Source organism: Oncorhynchus tshawytscha, linkage group LG16 (assembly GCF_018296145.1).
Source record: "Oncorhynchus tshawytscha isolate Ot180627B linkage group LG16, Otsh_v2.0, whole genome shotgun sequence".
Lineage (NCBI taxonomy): Eukaryota > Metazoa > Chordata > Actinopteri > Salmoniformes > Salmonidae > Oncorhynchus > Oncorhynchus tshawytscha.
In genome coordinates this window covers 17,974,001-17,983,701 of record NC_056444.1, presented here as the reverse complement: position 1 = coordinate 17,983,701, position 9,701 = coordinate 17,974,001, and the positions used below count along the sequence as shown (strand labels likewise).

The following is a 9,701-nucleotide window of genomic DNA, read 5'->3' as shown; positions in this document are numbered from 1 at the left end:
AAACATTGCTCTGCTCCTGGGAATATAAAGCATTTACTGACATTCTGACACATCAGCCAAGGTAGACGATTATATAACATAACAGCTTAATAAGATTCACTGCCAATATAACATATCGAACACTATAAAGTATAGAGGAGCTAACTGCTACCACATAGTGAAGAGGAACGGAGAAGGGGAGCTTCTCACCGTTTTGTCCAGATCATAAACTACATGGCCAAAAACCATGGGCATTAATTGGTCGCCCCTTTGCTGTATAACAGCCTCCACTCTTCTGGGAAGGCTTTCCACTAGATTTGGAACGTTGCTGCGGGGACTTGCTTCCATTCAGCCACAAGAGCATTAGTGAGGTCGGGCAATGATGTTGGGCGATTTGGCCTGGCTCGTGGTCGGCATTCCAATTCATCCCAAAGATGTTCGATAGGGTTGAGTTCAGGGCTCTGTGCAGGCCAATCAAGTTCTTCCACATCAACCTCGACAAACCATTTCTGTATGGACTTCGCTTTGTGGACAGAGACATTGTCATGTTGAAACAGGAAAGGGCCTTCCCAAAACCGGTGCCACAAAGTTGGAAGCACAGAATCTTCTAGAATATCATTGTCCTGTAGAGTTAAGATTTCCCTACACTGGAACCAAGGGGCTTAGCCCGAACCATAAAAAACTGTCCCAGACCATTATTCCTTCTCTAAAATTTACAGTTGACATTATGCATGGGGGCACATAGCGTTCTCCTGGCATTAACCAAACCCAGATTCGTCCGTTGGACTGCCAGATGGTGAAGCGTGATTCATCACTCCAGAGAACGCATTTCCACTGCTCCAGAGTCCAAGCGAGCTTTACACCACTCCAGCCGACGCTTGACATTGCGCATGGTGATCTAAGGCTTGTGTTCGGTTGCTCGGCCATGGAAACCCATTTCATGAAGCTCCGACAAACAGTTATTGTGCTGACGTCGCTTCCAGAGGCAGTTTGGAACTCAGTAGTGAGTGTTGCCATTTTTATGCGCTTCACGCTTCAGCGGTCCCGTTCTGTGAGCTTGTGTGGCCTACCACTTCGCGGCTGAGCCGTTGCTACTCTTATACTTTTCCACGTCATCATACCTGCACTTACAGTTGACCGGGGCAGCTCTAGCAGGGCTGAAATTGGCAAACTGACTCGGAAAGGTGGCATCCTATGACGGTGCCACGTTGAAAGTCACTGAGCTCTTCAGTAAGGCCATTCTACTGCCAATGTTTGTCTATGGTGACTGCATGGCTGTGTGCTAATTTGAAAGGGTGTCTACATACACTATATACAAAAGTTTCTTGGCAGTAATGGGACAACAGGAAAAGAACCTGCGGTTCTGAATCAGACTCAGTTCAACATACCTTATACAGAGTGCTGCTCCAAACAGTTTGCTGGTTAGAAAGATTTGTTTGAGTTATAGTGAACTGAAAGCATCTACACTAGGGTCAGGTAAAGCAAAGATGGTATGGTAGGGTTTGTGCTCTGCTTATAGTATGATAATCACATACTCCATCTTCATAGAGTAGAGCAGCAGTGAGGTTATTTATTTTACATTGTAAACCTTCCAGTTTAGCCAGCATTGCCATTAGCGGTCCTGATTCGCACTACTATACTATCTCAGATGACTATAACAATATAACAGCAGGGCAGGATGCAGTAACACAGTGTCTGGTGACATCAGGTGGACATACTGGGAATTACACCTATGATAGTCATCTGAGAAGTTCTGTGAAAATAATTTCTCACTGAACTTCATACTTCATTGAAACAGTCATGCACCCACAAAATATTCAAGCAGAACACACCAGGGCTGTTTTGTTGATCTAATTTATTCTCCCATCAAACTAGAGACATGATGACACACTGAAGTTTACAGTCTATCCACTGACAAATACAAATGTCTCTCACAGAAGACTTTCCCTCTCACAAACAAGTGACAAGTGTGACGGACTGGCCAGTCTCCAGTCCTGCATGCTGGGGCAGGTGGGCGGAGCTTGGCTCTACTCGTCATTGTCCTCTTCCTGGCTGATCTGGAAGTATCTCAGCTCGTAAGTCTCCTTGTCTGCCAACATGACTCTCAACCAATCACGGAGGTTGTTCTTCTTCAGGTGAAAATAAAAGAGTCACACACTCTAGGAGCTCAGATGCAAAAATGTAATACCAACGTTTCGACAGCCAAGCTGTCTTCATCAGGGTACCCTGAGTGTGCGACTCTGTTTTATTTTCAAGTTTCTACTCCGCTAGCCAGCACCTCGTCTTTATAGGTGTGCGTTTCTTTTTCTTCTAGATTGTTCTTCTTCAGGTACCTGTGGACCAATGGGAGAGGAGTTTGATGTCAAAGAAGGGGAGGAGTACACCTCAGACCTGTCCTAAAGGGTTGAGGCTGGGGAGTTCCTCAAACCTAGTCCTAGTTAAAAAAGGCACACCCAATGGAGTTATTAGTAGTAGTAGACTATCGACACCAATAGCTTACCTCTTGGAAAGCTGGTTCTGTGACGTGGATCTTGTTTTTCAGATGGTTGATCTCGACTAGATTTGCCAGATTTCCTGTCTTGCCATTGACCTTTACCCTCTCGTTGAGAAAGGTTTCCTGTTGGAAAGAGCAGTGACTAGGGAAGGGAACCCTAGTCAGCTAGGGAATGTTACCATAATCCACACACAGAGTTAGACAAACATTACACAATGATAAAGCATAATATCCCTAGCCTGTTTAATGATGAAGACCATGGGCAGTAGCCCTATGATGTCCGGTGAAGCGGTGCCGGTAGCTTACGAAGTTGGCAGAGTCCAGGATGCTGTACTCCACAGGGTGGGTCAGGTCCAGTGTGAACCCCCTTCTTGGCGCTCTTGACCACAGTCTGTTTCTTCTGCTTCAGCTAATGATTCTCTCCCTCAACGTCAGCAAGACAAAGGAGCTAATCATGGACTACAGAAAACGTAGGGCCGAGCACGCCCTCATTCACGTCGACAAGCTGTAGTGGAGCAGGTCGAGAGCTTAAAGTTCCACGGTGTCCACATCACTAAGGATTGATCACGGTACCCATACACCAACACAGATGTCAAGAGGGCAAAACAACGCCTTCCCCCTCAGGAGGCTGAAAAGATTTGACATGGGCCCTCGGATCCTCAAAGTTAAACAGCTGCACCATTGAGAGCATCTTGACTGCATTATAGGGCTGGGCGATATACACTGCATTCGGAAAGTATTCAGACCCTTGACTTTTTCCACATTTTGTTACGTTACAGCCTTATTCTCAGATTGATTCAATATTTGAATGAATTATCAATCTACACACAATAGCCCATAATGACAAAGCAAAAAGATTTGAGACATTTTTGCACATAAAAAAAAAACAGAAATACCTTATTTACACAAGTATTCAGACCCTTCGCTATGAGACTCAATTGAGCTCAGGTGCGTCCTGTTTCCATGGATCGTCCTTGAGATGTTTCTACAACGTGATTGGAGTCCACATGTGGTAAATTAAATTGATTGGACATGATTTGGAAAGGCACACACGTCTATATAAGGTCCCACAGTTGACAGTGCATGTCAGAGCAAAAACCAAGCCACGAGGTCGAAGGAATTGTCCGTAGAGCTCCGAGACACGATTGTGTCGAGGCACAGATCTGGGGAAGGGTACTGAAACATTTCTGCAGCATTGAAGGTCCCCACCAACTAAGTGGCATCCATCATTCCTTGAGCTGGCTGCCCGGCCAAACTGAGCAATCGGAGGAGAAGGGCCTTGGTCAGGGAGGTGACCAAGAACCTGATGGTCACTCTGACAGAGTTCCTCTGTGGAGATGGGAGGACAATCATCTCTGCAGCACTCCACCAAATCAGGAATACTTGGTAGAGTTGCCAGACGGACGCAACTCCTCAGTAAAAGGCACATGACAGCCTACTTGGAATTTGCCAAAAGGCACCTAAAGGACTCTCAGACCAGAGAAACAAGATTCTCTGGTCTGATGAAACCAAGATTGAACTCTTCAGCCTGAATGCCACGTCTGGAGGAATCCTGGCACCCTCCCTACGGTGAAGCATGCTGTGTGGATGTTTTTCAGCGGCAGGGACTGGGAGACCTGTCAGGATCGAGGGAAAGATGAACAGAGAAATGTAGTGTCATACCCGAGAAGAGTCAAGGCTGTAATCACTGCCAAAGGTGCTTAAACAAAGTACTGAGTAAAGGGGATGAATACTTATGTAAATGTGATAATTTTTTATTTTTTAAAGTTATACATTTTCACCAATTTCTAAAAAAAACAGTTTTTGCTTCATCATTATGGGGTATTGTGTGTAGATTGAGAGGGGAAAAACTACATCATCAATTTTAGAAAAAGGCTGTTCCGTAACAACATTTTAAAAAGGGGTCTGAATAGCTTCCCATTTACACCAGAAATCAGTATATAATGCTCCTGTCGCCGCCCTAACTCCCTATGTGAGTGGTTTTCCCAATGGCGGGAAGGCAGGTGACAAGTTAAGGTTCAAAATAAGCGCATTGTGCTTATTTTGGACAGATTTCAATTTTCCCCTTTCACCCAAGCCCCTCCCCCTATCACTCACAACAACAAAGATGGGTGATCACTTATTCCTCTATGACAAACGGTTTCAACTCGCTATTTGCATTTCAGGTTTGGTCCAACAGAATTGGGCATATGGACTAGAGGTCGACCGATTATGATTTTTCAACGCCAATACCGGTTATTGGAGGACCAAAAAAAGCTGATACCGATTAATCGGCAGATTTAAAAAAAAAAAAGTATTTGTAATAATGACAATTACAACAATACTGAACACTTATTTTAACTTAATATAATACATCAATAAAAATCAATTTAGCCTCAAATAAATAATGAAACATGTTCAATTTGGTTTAAAATATGCAAAAACCAAGTGTTGGAGAAGTAAAAGTGCAATATGTGCCATGTAAAAAAGCTCATGTTTGAGTTTCTTGCTCAGAACATGAGAACATATGAAAGCTGGTGGTTCATGAGACTTCAATATTCCAAGGTAAGAGGTTTTAGGTTGTAGTTAATATAGTATTTATAGGACTATTTCTCTCTATACCATATGTATTTCATATACCTTTGACTATTGGATGTTCTTATAGGCACTATAGTATTGCCAGTGTAACAGTATAGCTTCCTCGCTCCTACCTGGGCTCGAACCAGGAACACATCGACAACAGCCACACTCGAAGCAGCGTTACCCATCGCTCCACAAAAGCCGCGGCCCATGCAGAGCAAGGGGAACAACTACTGCAAGTCTCAGAACGAGTGACATTTGAAACGCTATTAGCGCGCACCCCGCTAACTAGCTAGCCATTTCACATCGGTTACACCAGCCATTAGGCTGATAGGCTTGAAGTTATAAACAGCACTGTGCTTGCGAAGAGCTGCTGGCAAAACGCAAGAAAGTGCTGTTTGAAATCATTCCCAACATTGTATTGATTATATGCAACGCAGGACACATTAGATAAACTAGTAATATCATCAACCATGTGTAGTTAGAACTAGTAATTATGATTGATTGTTTTTTATAAGATAAGTTTAATGCTAGCTAGCAACTTACATTGGCTTCTACTGCATTCGCATAACAGGCAGTCTCCTTGTGGAGTGCAACGAGAGGCAGGTGGTTATAGCATTGGACTAGTTAACTGTAAGGTTGCAAGATTGGATCCCCCGAGCTGACAAGGTGAAAATCTGTTGTTCTGCCCCTGAACAAGGCAGTTAACCCACCATTCCTAGGCCATCATTGAAAATAAGTATGTGTTCTTAACTGACTTGCCTAGTTAAATAAAAGGTATACATTTGTTTTAAGTACTTTTTAAAAAAAAAAATTTTTTTTTTTTTTTTTTTAAATCGGTGCCCAAAAATACAGATTTCCGATTGTTATGAAAACTTGAAATCGGCCCTAATTAAATCGGCCATTCCGATTAAATCGGTCGACCTCTAATATGGAGACATTATTTTACTGTAATAGAGGAGAAGTTGAACTTTAGAAACCATATCCTGTTTATGTTTCAACTCCTCAAAATTCAAGCAGAGCAGAATATACTAAAACAGATGTACCAATGAACATTCATTCTGAATGGTACCATTATGGTACCACATATCACTAGCAGCATTTTAGTCAAATAAAGATTATACTAGCTAGGTTATACTAGCTGTTTAGTCTTTTATAAATGTGCAATAAGCATAAAACAATTATAAAGGAATTGGCAACTCGTTCTCATTCTGAGAAATAAGGTAAGCCACTTGATTTAAACATGTGAGCATAGTGGACAGGCTAGCATGCTATAATGCTATAATTTTCTATAATGCTTGCTACATTATTAGTGAATGTGCATTATGAATGGTTCCGTTTAAATTTGTAACAAATATTGCATTTTTATAGACAAACCTGAAAGCCAGATCAGTGATTATTGCAAAAAAAAGCAGGTACAACTATTTTTATTAACTTCTTTGTGGGTCTTATGGTTGTGGAAGGTACAGTGCTTTTTTTGCAACCTTGTGAAAACATTTGAACTCTGTCATTGCCAACAAAGGGTATATTACAAAGTATTGAGATAAACTTTTGTTATTGACCAAATACTTATTTTCCACCATAATTTGCAAATAAATTCATTAAAAATCCTACAATGTGATTTTCTGGATTTCTTTTCCTCATTTTGTCGGTCATAGTTGAAGTGTACCTATGATGAAAATTACAGGCCTCACATCTTTTTAAGTGGGAGAACTTGCACAATTGGTGGTTGACTAAATACCTTTTTGCCCCACTGTATATATTCAGTCTCAGTATAATTACACAAGCTCTCAATTCATTCAATTATTGTGGACTGTTTTAAATGCAATGGATTTGACCTTTAAAATTGTACAACACATCTTAGAGAAAACACACACACACACATACATACACACACACACATATATATATATATATATTTTTTTTAAATCAAGATGTTATCGTGAATCGCTCATAAGAAAAATAAATAAAAGGTGAGCTATGAGTTTCAGGCCATATCGCTCAGCCCTACTGCATCACTGCTTGGTATGGCAACTGCTTGGCATCTGACCGCAAGATCCTACAGATGGTAGTGCGTATGGCCCAGTACATCACTGGGGCCAAGCTTCCAGAACCTCTATACCAGGCGGTGTGTCAGAGGAAGGCCCTAAAAATGGTCAGACTCCAGCCACCAAGTCCTAGACTGCAGAGCTCAATGCTGACCTTTTTTTTTGAAAGGAGCACGTGTGCGCCTAAATTGAAAAATGAAAGTGCACACAAAGTAATTTAGGCGCACAAGGAGTCCACCCAGGTAATAAAGCTAGAATCCTTAATTTCTTGGGGCCTGGTCGCACAGCAAAATATTTAGGCACATATGTTCAGAATGTAGAGCGCTGAACTGTTCTCTCTGCTACCACACAGCTATCAGTACCAATGCACCAAGTCTGAAAGCAACAGGACCCTGAACAGCTTCTACCCCCAAGCCATAAGACTGCTAAATTGTTAGTTAAATGGCAGGCTGACCATCTGTTATGCGAGTGCAGCAAGGAGCCAAGGTGAGTTGATAGCTAGCATGAAACTTACCTTATAAAAAAGCAATCAATCTTCACATAATCACTAGTTAACTACACATGGTTGATGATATTACTAGGTTAACTAGCTTGTCCTGCGTTGCATATAATCAATGCGGTGCCTGTTAATTTATCATCGAATCACAGCCTACTTCGCCAAACGGGTGACGTTTTAACAAAAGCGCATTCACAAAAAAAGCACAATTGTTGCACGAATGTATCTAACCATAAACATCAATGCCTTTCTTAAAATCAATACACAGAAGTTTATTTTTTTTAAACCTGCATATTTAGTTATAAGACATTCATGTTAGCAGGCAATATTAACTCGGGAAATTGTGTCACTTCTCTTGAATTTATTGCACAAAGAGTCAGGGTTTATGCAACAGTTTGGGCCGCCTGGCTCGTTGCAAACTAATTACATAACATTGAAGGTTGTGCAATGTAACAGCAATATTTAGACTTAGGGTTGTCACCCGTTCGATAAAATACAGAACGGTTCCGTATTTCACTGAAAGAATAAACGTTTTGTTTTCGGAATGAAATAATTTCCGCATTTGACCATATTAATGACCAAAGGCTCATATTTCTGTGATTATTATAATTACGTCTATGATTTGATATTTGATAGAGCAGTCTGACTGAGTGGTGGTAGGCAGCAGCAGGCTCGTAAACATTAATTCAAATTTTACTGTGTTTGCCAGCAGCTCTTAGCAATGCTTGAATCACAGCACTGTTTATGACTTCACGCCTATCAACTCCTGAGATAAGGCTGGCAATACTAAAGTGCCTATTAGAACATCCAATAGTCAAAGGTATATGAAATACAAATGGTATAGAGAGAAATATTTGACCGTCATAATTCCTATAACTACAACCTAAAACGTCTTAACTGGGAATATTGAAGAACTGGGAATATTGAACCACCAGCTTTCATATGTTCTGAGCAAGGAACTTAAACGTTTGCTTTTTTTACATGGCACATATTGCACTTTTACTTTCTTCTCCAACACTGTTTTTGCATTATTTTAACCAAATTGAGCATGTTTCATTATTTATTTAAGACTAAATAGATTTTATTTATGTATTATATTAAGTTAAAATAAGTATTCATTGTTCATTCAGTATTGTTGTAATTGTCATTACACACACACATAAAATCGGCCAATCGGTATAGGCTTTTTTTGGCCCCCAATAATCGGTATCGGCGTTGAAAAATCATAAATCGGTTGACCTCTAATATTGACTCCTGATCAACTCCTGATATATCCTGGGTGCATTCAAACATATTGACTCCTGATATATCCTGGGTGCCTTCAAACATATTGACTCCTGATCAACTCCTGATATATCCTGGGTGCCATCAATGATAAGTGCGAACTGAACCACTGGCATTGATGTTATTTCCGACAGAATTTCTTTGACGATTATATTGCCCACCAGCTTCAAAATTTTGTTTTGCATTTGGGGACTGGTGAAATCAAAGTGACCTTTCAACCAGGTGGTCAGCTCTGCATCATACTTTAGAAGCTGGCTGAAATTCCCACTTTCCTTATCAACGCCTCAAAAAGCCTGATCTTGCCGCACCAAGTACTTCACACCCCCAACAATCTTCATAAAACTGCTTGATTGTATTATCTGAAATACACATGAGAAGTCATACTTAGAGGAATATCTGTTTAAATTAACATTAGGATTAGACAGCTGTTATGTCATTATTCCTAACCATCAACTGTCTTAACCATCAATATTTACTCCTTTTCTGACTCACCTCCATGTCACCTGCTTTCCCTACCCTGTTGGCATCCTCATCCTCCTTACTCTGAACGCACCAGAGTGAACATGAAATAAATATTATCAGGAAACAAGTGGTGTTTCTTGCCATGATGTTCAGGAATGGATTACTAACCATTTCTGATCTGAATGGCAATGATTATTATTTCAAGAAACATTGACTCATCTCTTGTACTACTGTAGAGTTCTATCATCTGACTGGTACTCATTTCCTCACTGCTCACAACTTATTCTTCTTTCGTAAAACTGAGTTTCCTACCGATCCATGACTTCGGTAATGTCATTTACACTATACTCAGCAAATTGGATGCAGTCTATCACAGTGC

The 9,701-nt window shown here is 40.9% G+C and overlaps 1 long non-coding RNA gene across 1 annotated transcript; it reads right to left on the bottom strand.

Moving 5' to 3' along the window:
* Positions 1–1,829: 1,829 nt before the first annotated feature.
* On the bottom strand, positions 1,830–3,373 carry LOC112236918. Its single transcript, XR_002951301.2, has 3 exons — positions 2,780–3,373; positions 2,480–2,630; positions 1,830–2,312 (listed from the first exon to the last, which is right to left on the bottom strand). It is a non-coding gene; the product is annotated as an uncharacterized LOC112236918 (long non-coding RNA).
* Positions 3,374–9,701: the final 6,328 nt, after the last annotated feature.